Raw genomic sequence first — 12,002 nt, 5'->3', positions numbered from 1 at the left:
ATTCATCATGCATACCCTCCAACATTTCTCTGATGAAAACAGGGATGTTCTTTTCTGTAATAACAATTAATAATATAATATAATATAATATAATATAATATAATATAATATAATATAATATAATATAATATAATATAATATAATATAATATAATATAATATAATATAATATAATATAATATAATATAATATATAATATAATATAATAATATAATATAATATAATATAATATAATATAATATAATATAATATAATATAATATAATATAATATAATATAATATAATATAATATAATATAATATAATATGTTATTTATACCTCGCTCATCTGACTGTGTTGTCTCATTTAAAAACATAAACATTAAACATTTTTAAAAAATCCTTACACAGGGATGCCTTCAGATGTCTTTTAAAGGTTGTCTAGTTACTTATCTCCTAACTCCATACCCTTCATCATTTCTCCAATGAAAAATGTCATGTACTAAGGAAAAATGGGACATTCCAGGATCAAATCAAAAACTGGGATGGCTTCTGTAATTCTGGGACTGTCCCTGAAAAATAGGGACACGTGGAGAGTCTGGTCATGTTAACACCTTTATCCCAGGTGAGGTCTTGGCTTGCAAATAAAGCTTAGCCTGCATTTTTCCACTGGCCTTCAATCTTCTTTAAACACCCAATATTCAAAATCTTACCATTTATTAATTTCTATGGTATTGCCCTTCCAGTGGAACTGGTCCAAGATATACTGCTGCCTGACCTAAAGGATTTGATAAAGGCCCACCCCACCCCTAGTCCATGTACAGAGGCAGCTGAACAGACAGGTAGCTGAATCTTCCTTCCACTGCCCTCTACTACGTTTGAGGGCAGCAGGCTAGCTTAGGCCATTTGGGATGCTAGCCTCCATTCTCCAACATCCAGTTGCCACTGCCTAACTCCACGGGCTCTCCGCTCCGAGTGTCATACCTGAGGATGGGTGACACTGCCGTGTCAACCCCATGGGGCGCTCACCGTGGGTGGTGGCGCCCCTCTGCTCACTGCCCTGCCCCATGAGACGCTCACTGCGCTGCCTCCGTGGGCGGCTCCCCCCACCCCTGGGTGCACAGATGTGCACCACTCTGGGTTCTGGAGCAGCTAGCCCCGCCTCTGCCTGACTCACAGCATTTGCCACCTGGAACAGCCATAAAAATGTAAGATCAGGTCCATCTAGTGCAGCATTCCATTCTCCCAGTGGCCAACCAGATGCCTGTGGGAAACCCACAAGAAGGATTCAAGCACAAGAGGCCCCTCCCCTCCCGTGTCTCCAGCACCGGGAATTGAGAAGGATTGTGGAGGCAGAGCAGAGCCATCCTGGCTAGTAGCCATCCTTCATGAATTTGCCTAATCCTCTTTTAAAACCATCCATGCTGGTGGCCATCATTGCCTCTTGTGGGAGGGAGTTCCACAGTTTAAGTATGTGCTGCATGAAAATACCTCCTTTTAGGTGTCCTGAATCTTCCAACATTCTGCCTCATTGGGTGGTCACCTCCCTCTACTTAACAGTAGGCTCTGCCCTGTCATGATGACAAAAGACAAGCTCAGGCTACCTTTCGGGGTGGCCAGGATTACATAATAGCAGCACAGGACATTTCAGCTGACAGCTAGAGCGGGCATAAGACAAACAGACTGCTGCGTTGATATTTGACAAGGTGACCACAGCTGTGCTTATCTCCATTTCCATTCTTTGGCCACATAGAATGGTGTCGGCTTCCTTTGTTTCTGAGATACATGGTACAAGTGGTGAGGCAACACATGCCATGGTCACATTACTTTGTATCAGTCTGAGCATCTGTTTCTTTGGCCTTGACCGTCATTGTCAGCTGAAACCACAGTAACAGGCTTTCCTGGGCTGTGTCCTCATGCTACACCCCAACCCGCAATGGTCTGCTGAGTCTATCTTGAGCCATCATGAAATCAGGCTCTGGTCACTTGATCAGATTATCAGTACACAAACATGGAAAATTCTCTCTTCAAATGACTAATCTCTTCAGCACATATTTATGTATTTGAGGGGGAAACACTGTAGCTCGGTGGCATGCAGAAGGTCCCAGGTCCCTTCCCTGGCATCTCTGATTAAATAAGAGCTAGGGAAGAATTGTCACTCCCTGAGACCCCATCAGGGCTATGCGGACAGATATTCTGTTGTTGTTGTTTTTTAAATCATGGTTTTTATTGAGTTTTCCATATTTCATTTCATTTTATAATACATATCCCAAGCTTATATTACTGCTCCAAGCGAGCATCGACTTCCTTCCATCATTCTTTCTGACTTTCCTATTATTTTAACATATTTGTCACATTTCTATAATCACTCCTTTACCATATATAATCATTTAACAATCACCCTTTCATTTGTAAATTAGCTCCTTCTTTCCACATTACAAAACATTTCACATTAATGTTACAAACATTTTTAGGTGTTTACAACTTTCTTTCAAATAATTTATAAATTTGCTCCAGTCCCTTTGAAATCTTTCAGCAGGTCGGTTCCTAATTTTCTCTGTCAACTTTGCCAGTTCCATGTACTCTACCATCTTTATCTGCCAGTCGTCTAGAGTGGGGAGAGCTCTTGCTGTTTCCATCTTTGGGCCAGGAGGATTCTTGCCACCATTGTGGAGTACATGAATAAGTTAACATCTTTTTGGTGGATTTCCTCATCAATTAATCCTAATAAAAATACTTCTAGCTTTTTACTATTTATAATGAATTAAAAAAGGTATTGACCTTTTTAAATTCATTATAAATAGTATCCCAGAAGATTTTAACTTTCGACCACGTATGTAGGAAATTCCCTTCTTCTTCCCTACATTTCCAACATAATTTATCTTGGCTTCTATACATTTTGGCTAATTTACTTGGTGTGATGTACCAACGGTACATCATTTTCATTAAATTTTCTTTAAGTGCCACACATGCCGTAAATTTGATTGTTTTATTCCACATTACCTCCCACCTCTCAAAATCAATATTATGCCCCAGATCCTGTGCCCATCTTATCATCACACTCTTTACCTCCTTATCCTTTGTTTTGCACTCTAGTAGTACCTTATACATTTTTGATATAATTTTCTTATTACTACCCAGGAGTTCTGTCTTAATCTTTGATTAGATGTTACTAAAACCATTGCTTTTATTAAAATAAAAAAATTCCTTCCTGTAGCACCTTAAAGACCAACTAAGTTAGTTCTTGGTATGAGCTTTCGTGTGCATGCACACTTCTTCAGATACACTGTTTTTATTGTTTTACATTGCTTTTATTGTCTTTCTTAAAGATATCTTGTAACTGGTGGTATTGTAACCAATCGGTTAATTTTCATCTCAATTCTTTGAATGATTTTAACTTTAATTTACCATCCACTTCTAATAGCTCTCTATTGGTCCTTTCCCATGTTTTTTTTTTTTTACTGCAAATGCCTCTAATGGTGAGACCCAACATGGAGTTTTACATTCTAATAGATATTTATGTGTAGTCCATACCTCATACAAGGATTTTCTAATGATGTGGTGCAGAAACCCTCTGTGAACTTTTGTCTTTCCGTACCACAGGTAGGCGTGCCACCCGTATCTATTATCGAATCCCTCTAAATCTAGTACCTCCTCATTGTCTAATGCTATCCAATCACGCAACCAACAAAAACAAGATGCTTCATAATAAATTTTTAGATCTGGCTGGGAGAATCCACCTCTTTCTTTTGCATCAGTCAGGATTTTATATTTGATCCTAGGTTTCTTTCCCAGCCAGATATATTTAGAAATATGTTTTCGCCAGATGTCAAATTGTTTCGTTCCACATATAATAGGAATGGTCTGGAATAACAGTTTCGGGAGCACGTTCATTTTAATAGCAGCAATTCTGCCCATCAACGATAATTTCATTCTGGTCCAAATATCCAGGTCTTGTTTAATCTCTGTCCACACCTTTTCATAATTATCTTTATATAAGTTGATGTTTTTTGTTGTTAGCCATACCTCCAAGTATTTTACTTTTTTTGCAATTGTTAGTCCTGTTTTCATTTGCAACTCTTCTATTTCTTTACTATCCATGTTTTTTGTTAGTAGTTTCGTTTTGCTCTTATTAAGTTTAAATCCAGCAAGATGACCATATTCTTCTATTTTTTCCATTGCCTCAATTGAACTATTTATTAGTTGTTCCAACGTCAACACTACATCATCTGCAAAAGCTTTATATTTGTATTCTTTTAAACCAATTTCTATACCTTTTACTCTTTTTGTTTCAGTCATTTTTTTCAGCAGAACATCTAGTGTCGTTATGAAGATAATGGCGATAGCAGGCAGCCCTGCCTTGTCCCCTTCGTTATCTCAATTATTTTCGTTAAAGTATTGTTAATTATTAATCTAGCGTATTGTTCGGAATAGATTGATTCAGATATTCTGAGCGAGTATCAAGGCAGCTTCTTATGTATTTTGTGACTTGATGCAAGAACCTTCCCTCTCAGTCTCAGTCACCTCACTGCTTGTTAGGAAAGTGATACTGGCCTACCTTGGAAGGCTGTTGTAAGAAAAAAAGTGGGTTTTTTAAATTGTACCCATGGTTTTTCAGAACATATGGCTTGTCTAACTGATGCACTTACGTAAACTCACCTTTTACATGCCTTCTGAGGACATCAACTTTTCTTTTTCTTCCATGCTGCCCCCAGCAAAGGAATTTTTTGTGTTTCATTTGTGTTCCTTTGCATACTTCTGTATCTGTATTTTATTTTGTTGTACTTAGCTTTGGGGGAAAACCCTTAATAGACAAATATACAATGTTTAAATTGTTATATTGAACCAAAAACAGAGGTGCCACACTACTGGCAATTGCAAGTATGAGAACATTGCTGGAAATTAGCATGTTGAATCCTAAGATCATCTGGGGTGCATGTCCAGTGGTTGTTGCTTCTGCTCAGATGAATTGGATAAAATGATTCTAGGGTAATTAAATGTTGACCTACTGTCAGAGTTGCTCCCCGATCCTAGCTCACAGAGGATCACGCTAGCCAGCGATCATTAAGTAAAAGTCTTTATTGAGTTACAGTTCCCATTCTCAAGCTGCTGCGTGCAACTCTACGTCTTATGGTTAGATCGGCGAAGCTCCATCTGAGTCTCCGCCCCTTGTGCACCAACTTAATATCCTAGCCCTGCTCCACCTTTTCCGCCTGACTGTTCTCCTCTGGGTCCCTCTGCCCCCCGGGGTCTCCTCCCTCCGGGACTCCTCCGACGCCGACCCCCCGGACCCTTCTGTCTCCTTGCGCCGGGCTTTAGGACCTGGCTCCCTCTCCGGGCTGCCTACTGCGTCACTTTCCTGTGCATTTGAACTTGGCGCGCGCGCCCAATCTTCCACTTTCCGTCTGACCGTTTCTTCGCTCCCTGATGGAGGTGTGGCCACTCCTGACTCGTGCCCTCCCTCCTGTTGTGAGCTGCCAGCACTTGATCCCTGGCGCCCTTCCTCTTCCCTGCTCTCTGGCGGTGACGCTGGTCCCGATCTCCAACTGCTCCCCTCTGAGTCCCCTCTGGCTCTATCTTCCTGGGGTGTCCCCCTATGCTCCCCCCTTGCCCTGGCCACTGGTGCTCCTTTCTGTGAATCTTCTGATTCACTGGAAAGACTCGGAGAATTCGGGTCGTCATCATCACTCATCTTTTCTTCTGCCTCCTCCCCCTCGCTCTCTGTTTCCTCCCTTGCCCTTGCCTCTGCTCCTGAACCCCTGACATCCATCCCCCCCTCGAAGCCCCCTCTTCCCCCCTCCCCTCCTTCCGGTGCGGGAGCTGGGTGCTGCTGTGTCAGGGGGACGAATGTCGGGTACAGTTCGCTTCCCGTGGCGGGCCTCCATCTGAAGTCTTCCGGTTCTTCCTCCCTGCTCTCATTGACGACGGTCACCTCCGCTTCCATCTCTGTGCCGCCGTGCTCGAAACCCGGGTCGTCCCCGAAAACGTCCATGTCCGTCTCTCCCTCGCTTCCTCCTGGGGGCGTCGCTCGTCCTGGACCCTCCAGCCACTTTCTGCGCCACTGCTCCTCTGGTCTATCGTCCCACCAATACGAGGGTTCAGAGGCAGATCCCGAGGGTGACCCCTCCGGGGAACGTGCGTCGCGTGTCGGTTCCTCGTCCGAGTCGAACCCCCGGAACGTGCTGGCTGAAAGCGTGGGCGTGAAAAGCCAGTCGTCGAAAAAATCAGCTGGTATGGGCCTGTGTGGGAAGAGGGCATGAAACTCTTCTTTGAGCAGAGGTTCGTCTAGAGCGTAGCCTGGCACCCAGCTGTTGGCACTGGCCGGGATGCCCTCCTTGGCGAGAAAGTATTCTACCCCCTCTTCCCCCCATCTAGAGTCCAAAATCTCTGTGACTTCGTTGATGCGCTCCTCCTGTGCCACTCCCCCTTGCTCGGTTCTCTCTCGGAGTGGACTTGGTGCCGTGCCTGGTTCCTGAAATCTGTGAGGTGCCTTGTAGGGAGTGAGCACCGATCTGTGGAACACCGGATGCATCCTGGAACCCTCCGGAAGCGCCAGCCTGAAAGCCACCGGGTTGACCTGCTCTTCGACTTGGTAGGCCCCAGTTGTTTATGCCCTAGTTTCTTCTTCGCCAACGACCTGGCCGGCACTGCGTGGGCTGCTAACCAGACCCAGTCTCCAACATGGATCTCTTCGCCAACCCTTCTGTGTTTGTCCGCTTGTACCTTGTATGCGTGTTTGGCCAGCTCCAGGTGCCGCCGCAGCTGATCGTGGACCTCCTGCAACTCTGACGCGAACGCATCTGCTGTCTGCGGCTCCCCCTCCCCCATTCTTTCCAGTCCCGGGAAGGTTCTGGGGTGCCTCCCGTTGTTGGCGAAGAACGGCGTGACCCCCGTGGACACATGCTTCGTGTTGTTTTAGGCGAACTCGGCGAGAGGCAGGTAATCCACCCACGTCGCAGGCTGTTGATTCGCATAACATCTCAGGTACTGCTGCGTGATGGCATTGACCCGCTCCGCTTGCCCGTTGGTCTGCGGGTGTCTAGCCGACGCCAGGTTGATCTTGACGTTCAGGAAGCCCATCAGCTTCTGCCAGAAATTCGAGATGAACTGTCGCCCTCGGTCGGACAGAATAGACCGCGGCAGACCGTGAACCTTGAACACGTGGTCTATGAACAGTTTGGCGGTTTGTTCCGCCGTGGCCACCTTAGCACACGGAATGAAATGTGCCATCTTGGAGAACAAGTCCACCACCACCAGCACGGCCGTCTTGCCCCTCGAGCTGGGCAGATCCGTGACAAAGTCCAGGGCCACTCTCTCCCATGGTTCGAACGGAGTTTGCAGCGGTTCCAACAGTCCGGCCGGCGGTCTGTGCACTGGTTTGGCCCTCTGGCAGGTGTCGCACCTCGCCACGTAGTCCGCGACTTCCCCTCTCATTCCGGGCCACCAGAAGTCTCTGGCGACTAATTCCACCGTCTTCTCCTTGCCAAAGTGCCCGGCAGTGGGCGCATCGTGCAGCTGCTGCAGTACCTTGGCGCGAAGTTCGTCTCCTGGCACGTAGATGGCCCCTTTACGGAGGAGCAATCCATCTCGCAGCTGGAACTCGTCGGTCGCTGCCGTGCCCCTGTGCACCTCTGCCATCTTTGCTTGCGCGAAGGAGTCATCCTGCAACGCTCGTCGCACCGCCTCCAGGTCAACTGTTGCCACAGCGCACGCCCACACTGTTGGTGCGAAGATGTGCATGGCGGCCGCTGGCGTTGCCTCCTCCAGATACTGCGGCTTACGGGAGAGAGCATCCACCATGATGTTGGTGTCCCCCGGGACATACTCTATTCGGAAGTCGAAGTTCGCAAAGAACTCAGCCCAACGTATCTGCCTCTGGTTCAGGAACTGCGCCGTGCGCCAGTGCTCCAGATTCTTGTGGTCCGTGCAGACCTGCACCGTGTGCTTGGCGCCGATCAGGAAGTGCCGCCACGCTTTGAACGCTGCATGAATGGCCAGCAACTCCCTGTCCCAGATGGTGTAGTTCTGTTCGGACTTGCTGAGCTTCCTGGAGTAAAACGCTCCCGGCCGCCAAACCCCCTGCGGGTCTTTCTGCAGCAGGACTGCTCCCACGGCTCTGTCCGAGGCGTCTGTCTCCACCCTCATCGGCCTGCTGGGGTCGACATGCAGTAGCTGCTCTTCCGACGCGAAGAGCCGCTTGAGTGCCTGAAAGGACTGCTCCGCCTGCTCCGTCCAGATGAACTTCTTTTTCTTGGAGCTGAGCGTGTCCGTGATGGCCGCCGTCTGCATAGCAAAGCCTTTGATAAACTTGCGATAGAAGTTCGCGAAGCCGACAAACCGTTGGACCTCCTTCCGGTTGCGTGGGCTTTTCCAATCCAACACTGCTCGAACCTTGGCGCTGTCCATGGCGAGCCCATTGTCAGACAACTTGTAGCCCAGGAAATCCACCTCCGTCACGTCGAACTGGCACTTCTCCAGCTTGGCGTAAAGCCTATGCTGCTGTAGCCTGCTCAGCACTTCCTTGACGTGTCTGTCGTGCTCCTGCTGCGATTCCGAAAAGATCAGGATGTCATCCAAGAAACAGACGCACGTTTTGTAGAGGAGCCCCGCCAACACGTGATGCATGAACGCTTGAAACACGTGGGAGCCATTTTGCAATCCAAAAGGCATAACTCTATATTCGTAGGTGCCCAGGGGCGTGAACATGGCTGTCTTCCACTCATCTCCTTCCCGCATGCGAATGAGGTTGTACGCCCCTCGCAGGTCCAACTTGGTGAACACGCTGCCCTTCCGCACCTTTGCGAGGAGGTCGTCGATTCGGGGCATGGGGAAGTCCGATGGCTTGGTCACACTGTTTAAGATGCGATAGTCCACTACAAGCCTTTTTTGGGGCGTGTCCCGCTTCTTAACAAAGAATACAGGATTGCCCCCCGCTGCCTTGGACTCTCGGATGAAACTGCGCTCCAGATTATGATCTATGAACTCTTTGAGTTCCTGCAGTTCGTCCTCAGACATGGAATACAGCTTCCCTTTGGGCAGCGCCGCCCCCGGCAGCAGGTCAATTTTGCAGTCATATGGTCTGTGGGGGGGGTAGCCTGTCTGCCTCCTTCTCGCAGAAAACCTCCAAAAATTCTGCGTACTTGTGGGGAACCGCTTGCAGTGTGCCTAGCTGCAGCTGTGACTCCTCTTCCTCTCCTTCCTGCCGGGGCACGATGCAGTGTTCAGCGCAAAAGGAAGAGCCGAAGGTCAGCTGCCTCTGGTACCAAGCCAGCGTCGGGCTGTGCTTGTCCAGCCAACTCATGCCCAATACAATGGGCGTGTCCGATAGTTGAGTGACGTTGAAGCTGATGATTTCCCTGTGATTCCCAAGGCGCATCACCATTGGTGGCGTCTGCTTCACCACTTGCCCCCCTAGCAGCTCCCTGCCATCCACCGTGACAACCTGCAGGGGCAGCGTGGCAGGCAGCAACTGTATGGCGTGCCGGTCGACAAAGTCCTGCCCTATAAAGTCCGCATTGCTGCCTGAGTCGATGGTAATTGGCACGTCCATGGTGATTCCATTGGGCAGCTGGAGCGATGCGGTGAGCCTCACTACTGGCTTGGGCGGGAGGGGGTCCATGGGCTGTAAAATCTCTGGGGACTGCTTCACTGACACGTCTGGCTGGGCCCCAGTGCCTCTTCCTCCAGCCAGACTGCGTCGTTTCCCTGCTGTGGTTCTCCTTGCTGCGTTGCTGCAGTTACCATTGCTGAGGCTGCAGTGTGCTTGTGGAGCCTCCGGGGACACTCTTTCGCCATATGCTGTGGATCATCGCAGATATAACACTTCCTGTTCCCTCTAGGAGGCTTCGCTTTCACTGTTGCCGGTGCTAGGGCTCTGGCTGCTGACTGAGCCCTTGCACTTCCAACCTCCATAGGTTCCACCCCTCCCCCTGTTGGAGGCGTGGATTGCGCACGCGCTGCTTCTCTGGGAAGGAAGGAGGAGCCCCTGGCTGGTTCGCGCCCTCCACGCCCTTCGTCCCTGCTCCACGGACGTTCTTCCAGCCGCACCCCCACCGCCAGCGCCCTCTGAACGATCTCCTGCGTGGTCCGGGGTCTCTCCCCCCTCGCAATTTCATCTTTAACCGAGCCGTGCAATCCCTCCCAAAACAGGTCTCTTACAGGAGCCGAATCTCTGTCCCATTCCAGGGCACTGACCAAAGCGAAAAAGCGGGCATGGTACTGCCTTACGCTGGCCCTCCCTTGCTTCAGTCCATGTATCTGCTCCCGAGCAAGATCCACGTCAATGCTTGATAAAAAGCACCCATCCATCGCTTTAATAAAGGCATCCGCATTTTGGAGCGCCGGATCCTTATCTCTCCACAAATTGCGCAGCCATGCTTTAGCATCTCCATGCAAATGGGACATGATGAATCCCACTTTCTCTTGCTCATCTCTAAAGTCTTTGTTCAGCAGTTGCAGTGCACACATTACATCTGCTCTAAAGTTGGGGTACTGTTGCAGATTCCCATCGAAGTGAGAGACCAGACCGCCTGTTCGTCTCCCCAACCCAATCCCCTCCGGTTTGGGTGTCAGTTGCCCTTGCTTCGTAAGCACTTCCAACCTGACCTGGAGATCCCTGTAGGCGGCAGCTGCGTCCTCCTCTCTCTTCCTGGATGCAAGTGCCTCGGCATTCAGTCGTGTCACTGCTTCTCTGAGTTCCGCTATCTGCTGTTCAGCCGTCATGTTGTCTGCCGTTCGTGAGCTCGCTAGTAGGCACCCGCTTTCTCTCCTCTCCGTGAGGCCGTAGATGCCCACAATTTAGGGGACGGAGCTTACTGTCAGAGTTGCTCCCCGATCCTAGCTCACAGCGGATCACGCTAGCCAGCGATCATTAAGTAAAAGTCTTTATTGAGTTACAGTTCCCATTCTCAAGCTGCTGCGTGCAACTCTACGTCTTATGGTTAGATCGGCGAAGCTCCGTCTGAGTCTCCGCCCCTTGTGCACCAACTTAATATCCTAGCCCTGCTCCACCTTTTCCGCCTGACTGTTCTCCTCTGGGTCCCTCTGCCCCCCGGGGTCTCCTCCCTCCGGGACTCCTCCGACGCCGACCCCCCGGACCCTTCTGTCTCCTTGCGCCGGGCTTTAGGACCTGGCTCCCTCTCCGGGCTGCCTACTGCGTCACTTTCCTGTGCATTTGAACTTGGCCCGCGCGCCCAACCTTCCACTTTCCGTCTGACCGTTTCTTCGCTCCCTGATGGAGGTGTGGCCACTCCTGACTCGTGCCCTCCCTCCTGTTGTGAGCTGCCAGCACTTGATCCCTGGCGCCCTTCCTCTTCCCTGCTCTCTGGCGGTGACGCTGGTCCCAATCTCCAACTGCTCCCCTCTGAGTCCCCTCTGGCTCTATCTTCCTGGGGTGTCCCCCTATGCTCCCCCCTTGCCCTGGCCACTGGTGCTCCTTTCTGTGAATCTTCTGATTCACTGGAAAGACTCGGAGATCTCGGGTCGTCGTCATCACTCATCTTTTCTTCTGCCTCCTCCCCCTCGCTCTCTGTTTCCTCCCTTGCCCTTGCCTCTGCTCCTGAACCCCTAACACCTACGTATCCATTTTTCATTTTCATATACAGTGGTACCTCGGGTTAAGAACTTAATTCATTCCAGAGGTCCATTCTTAACCGGAAACTGTTCTTAACCTGAGGTACCACTTTAGCTAAAGGGGCCTCCCACTGCCCCGTGCAATTTCTGTTCTCATCCTGAAGCAAAGTTCTTAACCCGAGGTACTACTTCCGGGTTAGCAGAGTCTGTAACCTGAAGCGTATGTAACCCGAGGTACCACTGCATAGTTATTGTGTTCTATATAATTTTAAGTATAATTCCCCATACAACAAGTGAATAGTAAGAGAACTCATACAAGTAATGCTGACACAACCCCTCACACACACTACCGTATTTTTTGCTCTATAAGACGTACCAGACCATAAAATGCACCTAGTTTTTGGAGGAGGAAACAAGAAAAAAAATATTCTGAATCCCAGAAGCCAGGACAGCA

Source organism: Podarcis vaucheri, assembly GCF_965113315.1.
Source record: "Podarcis vaucheri genome assembly, chromosome: 14".
NCBI classification, from domain to species: domain Eukaryota; kingdom Metazoa; phylum Chordata; class Lepidosauria; order Squamata; family Lacertidae; genus Podarcis; species Podarcis vaucheri.
The sequence above is the reverse complement of the archived record's forward strand: the minus strand, read 5'-3'. Positions refer to the sequence as shown.